The 17206-nt window shown below is 43.9% G+C and overlaps 1 protein-coding gene across 2 annotated transcripts in view; it reads right to left on the bottom strand.

Moving 5' to 3' along the window:
* The window catches only part of OSBPL5 (oxysterol binding protein like 5), an 841363-nt gene that overhangs the window by 503291 nt on the left and 320866 nt on the right, over positions 1-17206 (bottom strand). The window lies entirely within an intron of this gene.

Below are 17206 nucleotides of genomic sequence, written 5' to 3' on the forward strand. Positions count from 1 at the left end.
TCACAGCCTCTTTTTAAGTCTAACTTGGCAGCAAAGCTGTCTTCAAACCTTAAGTGATCAACAGAAATAGAGCTTATAGAAGCACTAGCTGGGTCTACGTCTCCTCCTACATGTTGTTTGCCTTAACTACAACATTTGATTGAGGAGTAATTGTGTGCTTACACTGAAAAAGAGTGCTTGAATTACATGTTATGTATTGATGGAAAGCTTATGCTCAATACAACAGGCCTGAATTGGTTATGGCGCCAAACAATTTGTCAGATGGCTATGGTAACATTCTATATATCAGATGCCATAAGTCTGATCTTTAATTATCAAAAGTTATGACAAAGGTGTTAGACCTTGCTGGTAGGTCACTCCCCCACCACATAGCTCCGCCTTGTGTGCCCTGACGCTGCCGCTGCTTTGGAAGTCGAGGCCCTCCTCCACCCGCAGGCTACCACCTGCGCCTCATCCCTGGTGGCCAGTGGTAGGTGTTAGGTTTGTATCTCTGTTGCTGTATGTTCCCTGTATTAACTGCAATTTTGTCTGTGCCTGTGTTGCTTGCCTTCTGTTTTCCCCTCGCAGCCCCTGATTTGTGCCCATTTTGCCTTCTGTGTCCCCCTCGCTGCCCTTGATTTGTGCCAGTTTTTGCCTTCTGTTTCCCCCTTGCTGCCCCTGATTGTGCCCATTTTTGCCTTCTGTTTCCCCCTCGCTGCCCCTGATTTGTGCCCGTTTTGCCTTGTGTCCCCCTCGCTGCACCTGATTTGTGCCAGTTTTTGCCTTCTGTGTCCCCCTCGATGCCCCTGATTTGTGCCCGTTTTGCCTTCTGTGTCCCCCTTGCTTCCCCTGATTTGTGCCCATTTTTGCCTTCTGTTTCCCCCTCGCTGCCCCTGATTGTGCCTGGTTGCCCTTAGGTGCCCTCACCGCTCCTGTTCCCTCTGCTGCGTCCCCTGCGGCCCGCCCCCTCACCGGCCATTCCCTGCCCCTGTCCCTGCCTCCTGGCTGCTCCTCCCTCCCACATCTCCATATATGGCAGCTGCACCGCTGGTGCGCCGGAGGCATGCCTAAGGCAAGCCCGTCTGCTCCCGTCCGCGCCTGGACCACGCCCAGCACCAGAACGCCTGGTCCCAGCACCCACTGCGATGACCACTGCCGCTACGTTGCCAGCACACTCCACGCTCTCAACCCCTGATGGCCCCACATCTGCTTCAAGGCCCCCCAAAACGCACACACGGTCCCTTCTCCTGCCGGAACTACAGCTACACCAGCCTCCGAGCCGCCAAACAACCCACCAAGAAAGACCTCAACTACCTCCGATGCATCCTACTGAACACCCGCTCTGCACGCACACACACCGTTGAGCTCTGGAACCTGCTTGACATATCATCCCCGGGCATCACCTTCCTGACAGAGACCTGGATGAAGGACTCCTCTGCACCCGACATCGCCATTGCCATCCCAGGCGGCTACAAGATCACCTGCAGAGACCGCACCAATGGAGTCGGAGGAGGAATTGCCATCGTCCACAAGAACAGCATCAGGGTCTCGACCAGCACCGACAACACACTCAGCACCGCCGAACACATGCATTTCCCGATCCACACAGACCCCAACTCCACCCTCAGAGGCACCCTCATCTACAGAAACCCCGGACCCCGACCCCAGTTCAGCAACTCCATCGCTGACTTCATCAGCATGCACGCCCTGACCTCCACCGACTACATCCTCCTCAGAGACCTGAACTTTCACCTGGAGAACACCTAGAGAACAACAACAACAGCAACTCGACAACCCTGATTGATAACCTCGCCAACCTCGGACTGAGGCAACTCGTCACAACGCCTACCCACTCCGCATGCCACACGCATGACCCCATCTTCTACGCAAGCCCCCACGTTGCCTTCAGCCACACCACCGAACTCCTCTGGACCGACCACCGCTACATGCACTTCTCCTTCCAGAAACCCACCACACACCACCACGCCCAACAGATCCCTCGCCGATGCTGAAGAAAAATCACTGAAGACCAACTAGCTTCCAAGCGAGCCTGCCTGAAACTAGAGAAGAAATGGCACAGCGAACAGACTCCAGATAGCCACGCAGCCCACAAGGACGTCACCCGCAATCACTACCACCTCATCGGGACTGCCAAGAGGACCTACTTCAAAGACCACCTTGAAAACAATTCGCACAACAGCAAGGAGCTCTTCAACATCATGAAGGAACTCTCCAACCCTAGCTTCAACACCGACATCCCGCCGCCGCAAGCCCTGTGCGACTCCCTCGCAACTTTCTTCCACCGCAAGATAGCAGACATCCACGACAGTTTCAACACCCAGACAGCCCCAACAGACAGCAACACAACAGACTCCCCGCACACCATCGACCACGACCCCCTGCTAGCCTGGACCAGCGTGAGCATCGATGACACCATCAAGACCATGAGCACAATCCACTCCGGCTCCCCGTCAGACACATTCCCGCACCACATCTTCAACAAGCTAGAAGCTACATTGCACCACACCTGTGCAACATCATCAATCTCTCCCTCGAGACCGCAACCTTCTCAGAGAGCTGGAAACACGCCAAGGTCAACGCCCTACTCAAAAAACCCAAGGCAGACCCTAGAGACCGCAAAAACTTCCAGCCCATCTCGCTGCTCCCGTTCCCGGCAAAGGTCATCGAGACGATCGTCAAAAGACAGCTAACCCGATACCTTGAAAAAAACAGAATCCTGGACCCTTCCCAGTCAGGGTTCTGCAGCAACCACAGCACCGAGGCCGCCCTCATTGCCGCCACCGACGACATCAGGACACTGCTGGACAACGTTGAGACCGCAGCCCACATCCTACTGGACCTCTCCACCGTCTTCGACACCGTCTGCCACCGCACACTATGCGCACACCTTCACGCCGTAGGGATCGAAGACAAAGCCCTGGAATGGACCACCTCCTTCCTCTCTGGCAGAACCCAGAGCGTCCACCTCCCCCATTACAATCAGAAGGCTCCAAGATCATCTGTGGCGTACCCCAAGGTTCCTCCCTCAGCCCGACACTGGTCAACATCTACATGGCCCTGCTAGCACACGCCGCCCGACAGCACGACCTCAACATTATCTCCTATGCCAACAACACTCAACTGATCCTCTCCCTCACCAAGGACCCATCACCGCCAAAGCCAACCTCCATGAAGGAATGAAGGCCGTCACCGAGTGGATGAAGTACAGCTGACTGAAGCTGAACACGGACAAAATGGAGGTCCTCATCCTCGGCTCCAACCCCTCAGCCTGGGACGACTCCTGGTGGCCGAAGGCACTTGGGACAGACCCAACACCCACCGACCACACGCCCAACCTGGGAATCATCCTCGACTCAACGCTCTCCATGACCAAGCAAGTCAACGCCGTCTCCTCCTCCTGTTTCAACGCCCTCCGCATGCTCTGCGAGATCTACAGGTGGATCCCGACAGATACAAGAAGTCACAGTCACCCAGGCCCTCGCCAGCAGCAGACTCGACTTCGGAATCGCCCTCTACGCGGGAACCCAGACCAAGTTCATCAAACGACTGCAACGCATCCAAAACGCCTCTGCACAACTGATCCTCGATGTACCATGCCACGGCCACATCATACCCCAACTGAGAAACCTGCCTGGCTGCCCGTCAACAAGAGGATATCCTTCAAGCTCCTCATCCACGCACACAAGGCACTTCACAAGACCGGCCCAGCCTACCTCAACAAACGACTTTCCTTCTACATCCCTAACCGCCAGCTCCGCTCCGCTGACCTCGCCCCCGTCCCGCGCATCTGAAGAACAACCACCGGTGGGAAGTCGATCTTCCACCTCAATGCCAAGACCTAGAACACCCTCCCACTGAGCCTATGACAGACGCAAGACCTGTTGACCGTCAGGAGGCTCAAAGACATGGCTGTTCGATCAGTAATGGCCCCCTCCCCAAAGCGCCTTGAGACCCTCACAGGTATGTAGTGCGCTCTACAAATGCTAGATTGATTGATTGAGACCTGCCAGCTTTAGGATGGCTGTCCCCTACCCTTTTGGCTGACTACTTCAATTTTTCTGAACTCATTTTGGCTGGTTTTAGGACTCTGCACACTTAACCACTGCTGACTAGTGCCAAAGTGGTTGTGCTTTCTCCCTTTAAACATGGCAAACATTGGCTGAACCCCGATTGGCATATTTACTTTATTTATAAGTTCCTAGTAAGGTGCACTACATGTGCCCAGGACCTGTACATCAAATGCTACTAGTGGGTCTGAAGCACTCATTGTGTCACCCACTTAAATATCCCTCTAACCATGGCTCAGGCCTGCCATTGCAGAGCCAATGTGTGCAATTTAAACGTCCGCTTCGACCTGTCAAGGTAACCCTCTTTTCAGGACGAAACCTTCCCTTTTCACACACACCACCCTGAAATTAGGCCCACAAGGCAGGGTGCATTGTATTTTAGAGGCAAGACATGCACGTTGAAGTTTTGCATGTCCTGGTAGTGAAAAACTCATACTCTGGTTTCTCTTCAAACCTAATAAATCTTTCGCCTTTTACTGGTAGTGAAAAACTCCCAATTTTGCTTTAAACTGCTGCTCGGCCTATTTATCCCATAGGATAGCATTGGGATTACCTTATTACATATTTTAAGTGTAATTCCCAATTGTGAAGGAATAGGCTTTTCAAGTTTGGGGTCACTGAACTCACAATTTAATATCACAACTTTTGGTAAAGTTGGATTTTAAATTCCAGTTTAGCGACTGCCACATTTAGAAAGTTGCCATTTACTTAGTTTAACCATATGGTGCCTTCTGCTTGTATCTGGAATACACGTCTGGGGTGAATGACAGCTTGCTTCCTGCATTCCGTCTGGACGGTCACTAAAAAAAAGAAGGATAGGTGAGCCTGAGTGCTCATCTGCATAAAGATAGGACATCCTGAGCTGAATGGGAGGGGGAGCTAACACTTACACCTGACCCAACACAAAGGATTCATTACCCCTATGTAGTGTGTCTGGAGCCTGGTGAGGAAGGTAGAACCTATGTGCAATTCAAGCATAAGCATAAGTATGTACTGAACCTCGGTCACTACCAAATCAGTACCAAACCAATACACTCAGAATCAGCTAGTTTGTGAGCGTAAAAAAGCAATTTGGTATGTATTACACCCAAACTATGATTCAGCAACAAGTTATTGAATCACAGTTTGGATTTACAACCAAATACCTTTTCAGTCCCTTCCAAATATCATATTCAGGTCACGGAACATTAATAATATACTAACTACAAATGTTATGCAGACAAAATATAGAAACCAAACTATCGTCATATAAAAATATCATGTTTAAAATATTGTGATATAGAAATATCGTCTGCAAGAATATCGTTGTCAAGAATAACGATTTTAAGGTAAGTAAAATTGATTTTGAAAATACAGAAATCATTAACTTTGTTTACAAAAATATAGTTGTTTATAATATTGTTTTTAAATTATTGTTATGTAGTTTAGTATATATTTTAAATGTATATGTATTAAATGTTTTGAATAAATATTGTTTATTATTGTTTTTTAAAATATTGTTACATTTTTAGTAGTTATTACATTTAGTTTAATAAATGTTTTTGATATTTAGTACTGTAGCAGGTTGTGGGGCTTATAGAGGCTTATAGGGGCACAGGGTAGGAAGTAAATTAATTGTAATTTATTATTAATTAATTTTTAATGAATACCAATTATTGAATTGATAAAAATATTAATTATGTAATTACTTTTTTGCGTAAAATTTTAGGTGTGTGTTGTGGGTTTTTGTAGGGGTATAGGGTGGGTTGAACATTAATTGTAATTAATTAGTAATTAATTTTAATTAATATTAATTACTTAATTTATAAATATGTATGCTAATTGTGCAATTCATTTTTTTAAAGTTGTGTTCAGGTGCGGGATGTGGGTTTTGTAGGGGTACAGAATGGAAGTAAATAAATTGTAATTCATTAATATTGGTTTTAAAATTAATATTAATTATGCAATTGATAATTAATCATCCTAATTGGGTTATTAATTTTTTTACATGTTAAGCTTTAGGTGCAGATTTTAGGTTTTGTAGAGGTATAGGGGTTGCATTGACTGTTGTGAGAATAGTACATTTTACCCCTCCGCAATCCAACACTTTCTCTACTGTCGCTTATACTGGATTGGGAATAATAATTGCCGTTACCCCTTCGCAATCCAACACTTTCCCTACCATTTCACTGCGTGAAGTGCAAATAGATAAATGTACCCCTCATGAGTTCAACTATTTCCCTACTGTGCACTGACTAGAGTGGGAATAGAAAATGGTACCCCTCCAGAATTAAACATTTTCCATACTGTTGAAGTGAGTGGAGTGGGAGTAGTACATTTTAACACTCCTGAGTCAAACATTTTCCTACTGTTATTTTAAATTATAGGGGGAATAGTCTATGTATTATTTATAGAATGTTATAGTTAACTTTATTTAAAATTAAATGTTTATGTTTTTAAATGTAAAAATATAATAATAATATTTAATGTTTTTTTGTAAATTGATAGTTTTGTATGTTTACTTTTATAATTGTAATTAAGTTGGTATATTTAAAATATAAATAGAAAATATTAGTTTAATCATATTTTAAATATATATTACTATATATGTGTGTTTTAATTTTTTGAATATGTATACTAGTTATATTTATTTCAGAATTAATGAAATATATTTAATTTGTATTATATTACTGTTACTTTTTAATATATTTCATGTTTCATATTTATATTTAGCGAAAAACACGATCTTTTGTACAACAATATTAATGACATCGATACTTCACATTAGCAATATAGGATGATTTTTGACAACAATATTTATGTGACGATATTTTGGTATGGCGATATTTCCAGAGAAAATATTTTGTCAGTGAATCCTACATACATGTGGTGGTAACCCATTCGCAAAGAGAATGTAAACAAAGGTTTTTACTGGGTTCAACTTTGATAGCTGCTATTCCTCATTCTGTAGCTGCTTTATTACGCACAGTGAAAACTACAATTCAATCCACCACATGATTGTCTAATATAAGTTTTGCTAATTTCTTCTGCTTCTCACATCGCTTTAACCCATCACCCAGGAAAGCCTCACTATGCCCACTGTATTGTAGTGGGAGCTCCATGACTCTCTTCTTATTATTGACCATTTGACTAAGTCCACAATTGATTTGTCTGATGCCCGTTACCCAACAGTGAACTTTTTTATTAAGATTATGGATCTTGTTTAAAAAATGGTGTTGCAAATGTTGTTGGGGGATCTGCACATTGTATGAAGTACTGAAGAGCCAACATTTACCTAAGGTCTGCTCTGCTGAAGTAGCTGAGCTTCTCACCTTCACCTGGGTGTGTATTTTAACATTTACTGGTTTCAAGTATGCCTTTGGAGTGGCCCACGATTTGGGGAAGCTCTAAAAGAAAATGGTGTTTCTTACTTTTTCTGGGATACTTATTGAAAGTTGGTTCTATGCAAAGAATGTCTTACATACCCTCATGTGCTCCCCCATCCCCAAAATTTCTATTACCAAATGTGCAGTCCATCAATGTACTCAAGACAAGGTGTCCAGGGGAAAAGCTTTTGCTGATGAAACTGTAAAAGCTCTGTGTTGTGTCCAAACCATGAAATGCAATATACACTGTATACACCTATGAATTTCCTGTAGCTACACTGAAAGAACAGCCTCCATTGCAGGATCAGACTTCTGAGTATGAAGAAAAACAGTCATGCATCAAGCAGAATTGTAAATGGGACCCTGATGCGGTACAGAGGGATGGATTAGGGAGACTGGTGCCCCCAAACTTCTTTCTCTCTAACCTTGCCCATTTATACCATGGCTACGTGCATTTCAGAAGTGACACATGATTAATGTTGCAGCAAACATCTGATTTCCACCTTTCTTTCCTTTTGTTGCACTGCAAATATTCCTTCCCTGTGCAATATGTTTAGCCCATAATATTGGAAATGAATTATAGTCACTTCTGCCTTCCATCCACCGACTTGGGGATCTTTGTCCATTTGTATATGGAGTTAATTCAGATACACACATGTTGATCCTACCCCTACATAATTGTGATTGTGTGCATGGTGGAACTTAGCATACCCGTTACCTCATACAAATGCTATCATGGTGGTCAAAAAGCTACTGAGAGACTTCATATCCCATTTCAGCATCCTGTTGAGGATTTCAGTAACTTAGGAACCCTCTATGCCTCTTCTGTAATGCACTCAAACAAATGAGAGCAGCTCTATATTCACCAAAAGGGAATGGAGCACTAAATTACTTAAGTTAAAAACACATTTTCCCTTTTGGTTGCTGATCATCAAAGAACGCTAACAACATCAATATCTGTTCCAACCAATGTTGGAGACTAACACATACATTCATGAAACATTCGCTCTTCTGTAATGCAGGCAGCTTGCAAGGCTTTAGGAATAAAGCACCATTACCACTATGCTTATCATCCTGTGTCCTCTTGAAAGGTGAACCCCTACAATTGAACGATTAAGAACAAAGCATGTAAAATCTGTGACAAAAACCCACCTTAAGTGGGCCAACACACTGTCCCTGGCCCTCAAGTCAATCCGAGCCATTCCTTCCAGGAAAATCAAGATGAGCTCCTAAGACGTGGTCATGGACCATCCCATGTTACTACCATCAAACCCACCTGTCTCTCCAGGTGTTCTTGAATTGCCTCTGAATAACGACATGGTTATATAGTACTGAAGACTCCTATCCTCACTGCTGACCACCAGTGTTAAAAATGGGGGTCTCTAGTTGGCAGTGGCTCGCACCATGTCCAAGTAGGGACCCTTCCTTCTAGTCAGCATAAGGGAGTTACACACCCAGACAACCCCTTCTCACCCCCGGGATTGCTTGGCATGAGCAGTTAGGCTTATCTCAAAGGATTTTTGTAAAGTATTTGTACATAACACAAAGTAACACAGTGAAAACACTACAAAAGAACACCACACCAGTTCAGTAAAATAAAGTATGTTTATCTAAATCAAACAAGACCAAAACAATACAAATCAAACATAAACAACTCAAATTATGACTTTAAAAGGTTTCAGCAACTCTGTCCATAGAACTCTATGGATGCGGTGATTTTACATAAAGTACCTCAAATGCATTAAAATCCAGAAGGCAAAACAGTTGCAAAGGAGGGAAGAGTTGGAAAACAGTGATGTGCCGGTTCCTGAGTCCTTGGGGAGGCGATGTGTCAGTTCTGCTCCAAACAGGAGAAGTGTTGCATCGAATCCAGACTGTAGGAGGAAGTGAAGCATCAAAATCCAAGAGGGTTCTGGTCTGCGGGTGATGCGTCGGGAAAACTGTCGCGCATGTATGATGCGTGGAATTCTGGATGCACTGGAGATCGATGCGGTAGTTGCAAACAGGCACTGTGTCAGTTTCTTCAGCCGCAGTCCCACGATGCACCAATATTGTCTGCCGCACAGCAGGGCTTGCATTGGAATCAGTGGGGTAGTGGTGATTCACTGATTTTGATGGTTCCAGCAGATCTTTGTAGCAGAACAACCTCCAAGGGCGGAGAATTGGAATTGGCACCACTTGGCAGGTCAGTACTCTTAGCAGGGGAGTTCAGGGATGCTGCAGGTGAAGACTTTGCTGGCCCGAGACTTCTTAACAGGTGACAAGCAAACAAAAGCACCTGGAGAAACTTCACCAGCAGGATACAAAGCAAAGTACAGTCCTTTTCCTCTCCAAAGCAGAAGCAGCAACGGCATGCCAACCTAGCAAAGCACCACACTCAGAGGGGCAGTACTCCTCCTCACAGCTCTTCAGGTCTTCTCCTTGGCAGAGGTTCCTCTTGATCCAGAAGTGTTCTAGAAGTCTGGGGTTTAAGGTCCAATACTTATACCCCTTTTGGCCTTTGAAGTGGGCATTCTTCAAACCATTGCCCTGTCTGGTCTTGGCTCCAGACTCACTACAGGGAGTGGAGACAGCATTGTTAGAGGCCAGGCACAGCCCTATCCAGGTGTAGGTGACAGCTCCTCTTACCACTCTAGCTCAGGAAGGCCCATAGGCCTGGTGAGTGGCCATCAGAATATGCAGGGCTCACCTCAATTCCCTTTCTGTGACTGTCTAGAGTGAATACACAAACAGAACTCTGTCAGTCGAAACCAGCTGTTGATTCCACAGGCAGGCAGAGGCATAGGAAGGTTAAACAAGAAAAAATCCACTTCCTAAAAGTGGCATTTCCAACCAAACATTTTAAAAACCACTTTTACTAAAAGACGTGTTTATAAATTCTGAGCTTAGAGAGCCCAAAAGCCAAACCTCTTGTTGTTCCCAATTTAAGGTGTCACTTGTAAAATTTTAAAATTCCTTGCAATAGTGAAAAACTAAATTGACTGTATTCACTATCAGGGCATATAAAACACACCAGTACATGTCCTACTTTTCACATAACCGGCATACTGCCCATGGGGTAACCTGGGCTTACCTTAGGGGTGCCTCACGAGTAGTAAAAGGGAAGGTTAGAGCCTGGCAAGTGGGTGCAGTTGCCAGGTCGGCATGGCAGTTTAAAACTGAGCTCACAGACACTGCAATGGCAGGCCTGAGACAGTTTACAGGGCTATTTATGTGGGCGGTACAATCAGTGTCGCATGCCCACTAGTAGTATTTGATTTAAAGCCATGGGCGCACAAATGCACATTACTAAGGACTGAACAGTAAACCAAATAGGCCAATCATGGAGAACCAATCAGATTTACAATTTACTCACGGAGCACTTGCACTTTAGCACTGATCAGCAGTGCTAAAGTGCCCAGGGTACATAAACCTGCAAAAATAAAGTCTAGCATACCATAAAAAATACAATAGGTAGAGGCAAAAAGAGAGGGGACACGACACCAAGGATATCACATCTAACAATCACACAAACAATATGTGATTGGAGGAATGCTTGCAATTTGTCTAACCACTGGCAATTGCTCTGGGTAGTATCCAAACCGATCGTTCTTTTGTTCACCAGGCCACCTTAGTTTGGCGCCAGCCAAATCAAATCAGCCTTGACCATGCTCCTCGTGGGAGCAGCACAGCCTGAACTTCTAGGCTAGGTCCTCACTGAAATGGAGCACAAGCAATCTAGGACAGTTTCACCCAGATAAGAGCTAATCAGCCAGGTATAGCTATGTTCCATTTGCACAGTGAGTACAGGACCCACGCCTGGGCATAGCCTTGCCACTCCGGGAAGGACATCAAACACACAACAGGTAATGGGAGGAATGCTTGCAATTTGTCTACCCATGGCAATTTGTCCAGGTAGCATCCCAAACCATTGTTCTTTTGCTCACCATGCCACCTTAGTTTGGATCCAGCCGCACCAAATCAGCCTTGATTCTGCTCCTAACGGGAACAGTCCAACCGGTCCTCACTGAAACAGAGCACAAGCAACCTAGAACCAGTTTCATCCTTATAAGAGCTCATCAGCCAGGTATAGCTTGGTTCCAGTGGAACAGTGAGTATGGGACCCACATCTGGGCCTACCCTTGCCACTCAGGGCAGGACATCAAACATACAACAGGTGATGGGAGGAATGCTTGCACTTTGTCTAACCACTAGCAATCGCTTGGGGTAGCATTTAACTAGGTAAAACGTTTACTTCTGAACACTTCTTTACACAAGGTATCCTTAAGACCCTCCTCAAAATGGCAGGCCCTATTCTGGTCATTTTCTCACTGGAGATATAAGAAGGTAACAGTCTTGAATGTACTTCCATCTGGCTGCAAAACTGACAGAAGCTTGCAATCCTGGAAGTGCAACAATTTATGGCAAGTAGATGGTTAATAAACTTGCCTTTCATGAGGTACCTGTGATGAAAATTTATTTACATGGACCTAGACTTTCCTCTACACCTGTCTTACATCACTCCTAAACTAATTGCCATGGGGAAAAGTTAAAAATATTTCCTGTCAATTCAGAGACTTTTCACAAAACTGGTCGATATTTTCTGACTTAGGCCTTCATTATGAGTTGAAGTATTTTACCCAGAGCAATAACTCGAGGTGAAATTCTGAATCCTGCAATTTCAAGTCTTCTTGCTCAGAATTATCGGGATTGCATTTGGGGGAACAAACAATGCTCACTTTGGGCAGACAAAAGCCTGCCCTTCCACCTTGCTAGCTCTATAGCCCCACACTCACAAGCCTCACCAATTACCCTTTCCACCTGCTCAGAGCAGGTGTAAAATATACAAGTTTTTCTCCCCGATCATGGAATTCCGCCTGAAAAATATTTGACAGGGCTGGACAGGCCTGTCATTACACCTGGAATTTCCCCGGTGGGCTGGAGGGATTGGAGGTCAGTTTTGTAAACACAGGGCCACTCCTGGTGTCCTTGTCACTGTTCCTAGCTCCCCGAGGTTTAGTTCAGCAGGCACAGGGAGTCTTAAAAAGAGATCGTTAAGGAGAGGAAGGGAGGGGGGAGGTGGAAAGAAAGTGATCAGGGAGGTAGAAGAGAAGAGAGAGAAAGAATGGATGAATGGAAGATGTCGGATTAGATGAAGGGAACAGGTCTTGTTTGAGGAATATTGCCATGGCTGCTTTTGGTTCCTCAGTCTGGCCCTGACAACTGAGTATTACTGGGTCTGAACAACTCTATTGCCACCATCACAGAGGACAATCTCATGAGCATGCACATTTACTATTCCTCTTTTGTTTCCTACCTACATTTTGTTATCTTTAACTTTGCCAAAGGTCCCTTAAATTCGTTAACATTTAACAGTATTAATTGTGGCCTGCAGCCTTGCATATTTGATGTTTACAAAGCAAATATAACTTCTCTTAAAATGTATCAACTAAATGGATAAACGTCCTGTTTATGCATTGTTGTAGATTAATGGATGTCAGTTCGCCAAAATGCCAGGGGTAGCGGAAGTGACATCGTTCCTTGACTCTCCCCCTCATTACATCACTGGAAGTTATGCCATGTCACCTATGATTTCGGTGACATTACAGGATGTCAAGTTTAAAATCCTACAATAAAAGACTAATCAAATAATAGAAAAGATAGTGTAAATGAGGTTTAGCAATAATAAGTCAGCTGTTCAATCATCATATACAAATAGGAAAACCAGGATAGGTTAGTGCACCTCTCTCTCAGACCAGCATTACAGCTATCATGCAGCCAGGTACATCCATCGTATTCCCAAGTGCATACGACATTGCATTACACAATCCCTTGAATGTTTGTTTCAGGTAATGGATGCTAACCACTCACCCATCTGCAATGCAATTGAGGTTATTAATGTTCAACATTTGCTTCAATGCCTTTTAGACTCCCCATTTGACTCTTGTTTCGATTATTGTTTTGGGTACTGGTTATTCCTGTATATGATTATTGTATGTACTCCCCTTATCTCTCTATGCTCCATCGCATGGCCCATTTCTACTCGTGCACTGAGGTTATATTGAGCTGTTATGTTTGTACTAGTTGATTCAATGCCCATTAGATTCCCCATGTTAGACTTATGTTCTGATTTGTTACCTTTGCCTCAAATTGTAAAGCGCTCTGATATCCTTCGGGATCAAGTTCGCGCTATATAAAACTTTATAAATAAAAAATAAATAAAATGAAAATATCCAAATGGCATCGGGACTACTGCTGTATGCTAAGGCACTTCCGTATAAGAGTACCATCATTACTCAGAGACTAGCATTGGTGGCACCTTTGTGGGGATTTCCTGTTCAGAGATATTCTGTGCACAGCCTAGAAAATGTGTCTGTATTCCTCCCCTAACTACAGAGTGAGTGTATAGAAAACTGTGTCTTTTCTGGAGTCATAATTAATTTAACCACTGATTAAATTAATTGTAGCTTTTCTATAGTTCTGAAAAGTTTAGATATTTATAAGCGTTTGGTTCTATATATGACCGATTGGTTAGATATTTCTGTAGCATTCTCAATACATTAAATGAATAGGTCCTCAAATTCCATCAACTCACTGGCACTTATTTTATGTACATCAGAAGAGTGAGGTTGAGTCCAGGAATTTTACTTGTAACTGATTATTTTACACAAGTTTCTGCAGCCAGCTTGCAGCATGCTGATCCACTGCACAGGCTACATATTTCTAGAAATCTAAATTGAATACAAGATGCATGGAAAAAGTAATTGCTTGGTGATATGAGAAGAATTTTCTGACTCAATTTCCTCAGTTTCTGGAACATATACAGTGGTGTAGCAAGGAGGTTCAGGGGAGCTCTCTGCCTGTGAGGCATGAGTTTAAGGTGGCAGCCACCCCCTCCGCCTTGACCTGCGGCTACTGCGGAAAACAGGAATCGCCAGCACCCCTCCACCCTCTCTTACATTTGGCCACCGCAGGAACCAGACGGGCGACACAAGGCCTAGCTACGCCACTGTGTTGCACAGATAAAATTACACTTGTAATTACAATGTGCTTGATTGCCAGTGTATGGATATTTTAATTCAAAGCAATTTGAAACACATTAAAACACTTTGGAATTTTAAATAACAATGGCAAGTTTCTTTGGATAGTACAAGGTGGGCTTGCTCTTTTCTCCATGTGTCTGCCATTTAATGTGTTGGGATTAATTTCTGTCATGTGGGCCACAGATAAAGATGTGTGCAATCTGTAAGTGTATGCATTTCTCCTTTGACAGCATAACATTCTTTTTCGGTGTTTGCTTCTCTATATTGAGTCATACAGGGTGATGACATGATGTTCAACACCCTGCTGGTACCTTTATCCAGAACATAACCATATTACTCATCAAATACATGCACTATATTGAATGTCTGCATCATTTGCCCTAGAAAAACTTCCAAACTTCAGGGTTCGGATTTTTAATTCAATACTGAAAACAAAGCGCTAACAAAGCACATCACATCTGAGTTAAAGCTGACTTTTGCATCTCAGTACAGATTGCCATGGTCTGTCAATGCCAGAGCTGGACTGGCCATTTTATCCACTAGGTATTTTCCTGAAGGGCTGGGACCATTGGAGGCTGGTAGCCATGGAAGGCCCATTTTTGAAGTCCCAGAACTCTGCAAGTGCCGTTGTCATGTTCGCCAGATAACAGCAGCAGGCACAGGGGAGGGAGATTGAGAGAATAAGAGATAAGAGCATGAAAAGAGAGGATATGAAGGAAATAGAGAGGGTTGGATGGGAGGAGAGAAACAGAAACGGGAGTGGGAGAGCGGGGCAGGTTTGAATGTTTATGCCTGGTTCCTTGCCGTTACCAGTCTGGCCCTGGGCAATGCACCTCAGTTTTAAATTGCAGTGTCCTGTGCTTTATTCACCTTAGTAGAGAGAACCGAGCTCTTTCAATACTCCTCAGTCCTGAGAATAAGGGGCCCTAGCTTTTGCGAATTAGTACAAAGAATATATTTTGGCCAAGGCACCACTAAGAATTGAACATATGGTTCATCCCTGTGGACTGACTGGGCACTGATGGATTTCTGAGTAGAACGTAATTGTGTAATGTGATCTGCTTTAGGCTACACGTGCACTTTGGATTGAGGGTAGAATGACTGGTTCAATTAAAATGAGTAACAGCAGCATTGCACAGATTGTGCCGAGGAGTAAAGTTAATGCCTAGAAAAGAGGTCTCCTATTAACATTAAGTGATGCTGACCTGTGAAAACCCTGGTGGCTTGCTTCTGACTTTACCTAGAGGACTGCATACACATCCAGGATTCCCCGATGTTAGGCTACAAGATGGCACAGTGCAGCACGTCTGGACTCTGCTTTATACATCGTTGTTTGATAGTTTAGTGCAAGTTGTTTCATTGATAGGATCCCAGACTACATCTACAAAAATGCATGAGGTTGTCAGTAGCCTATGACTGGAGTACTTCATCCTTGGTGACATTGAGCTGTATGCTAACCTCAACTCTGAGGGCAGTATGTGATTTGTGGGAAACCTTGAAGATACAGTAATATACTACATCCTGACCTTGCAGCATCTTCACCTTGGATAAGCTATCACTCCCTTATTGACAAGTGTGACCTGCCTCCCACTTTCTCCAAGTAGCATAATGAAAGATTATGAACCCTCCTCCGAACCATATTGAGCAGGCCCTAAACGTTCACTGAAACACAGTGCCCAGCAGGAGACTAAGTATGGTCAAATGTCAAGATCTGACTGAAAGACAGAAGACTGGAATGATCTAATCATCAGTATCTGGGTTGGTCAATAAATATTTTCCTCATTGCCACCAAAGAAGGCAGACAGTTTCAGGAAGTGCCTGTGCTGCACTGCAAACCAGCACCCACTAACTTGTAAGTGTCCCTCCCTCCCCCTACCCTCCCCACACACCAACCAGTGCCATATTTTTACTCAATACGTGGAAACACCACATTCAACATTAGACGGTTAAAATACGGTATGTTGGATCGGAAACTGCAGCAGAAATCACTTAAGTAAAAACAAACATAAACCCAACCCTTGAAGGCCTACTCAGAGCGCCTCTCGGTAGGGATTATTTTAGAGTCATCCAGTGCAGGGCAGGTTATAAAGATCAGTCATAATATCACGAATGGCTTTGTAATTAGCTGATTGTGCAATGGTCCCAAACTCTTGGTGTGTGTCTGCCTACAGTTTGAAATAATTTACAGCAGATAAGCACTGTTTAATGTAGCAGGATGGCAGAGTAATCCACACATGTTGATGATAGGATGCTAAACTAAAAACATAATGGTGAATAGTTGTTTAAACATAGTGACTAAAGTAATTGTAAAGCTGCACATTAAAATAAATGAGAAATGAAACATCGCTGCTTACCAAGAAACAAAATTTGTAGAAACGTTCTACCAATGTTACACTTTAGTACTTGTCACGCTAGTTCACACTTTAGTATTTTTTTATAGGGTGTTAGATACCTTTTAAAAACATATTTGGACTCTTTATTTCAGTCTTAAAAAAAGAGCACGCAGCATTCCAACCTTGCCGTGCTATTTAATCATTTCAAAAGTGAACTGAACGAAAAGCTCTTCAAATTGCATTTTTTTAGTCTATTACAAGATATAATGGAAGAAATAAGTGACAAGTGACCTGCTGGAGATCTGGCCATCAACATCTCCTTCGAGACAGTAACCTTCCCGGAGAGTTGGAAGCACGCCAAGATCAATGCCCTACTCAAGAAACCCAAGGCGGACCCCAAAGACCTCAAGAATTTCCGG

Source organism: Lissotriton vulgaris, chromosome 2_1 (assembly GCF_964263255.1).
Source record: "Lissotriton vulgaris chromosome 2_1, aLisVul1.2, whole genome shotgun sequence".
Lineage (NCBI taxonomy): Eukaryota > Metazoa > Chordata > Amphibia > Caudata > Salamandridae > Lissotriton > Lissotriton vulgaris.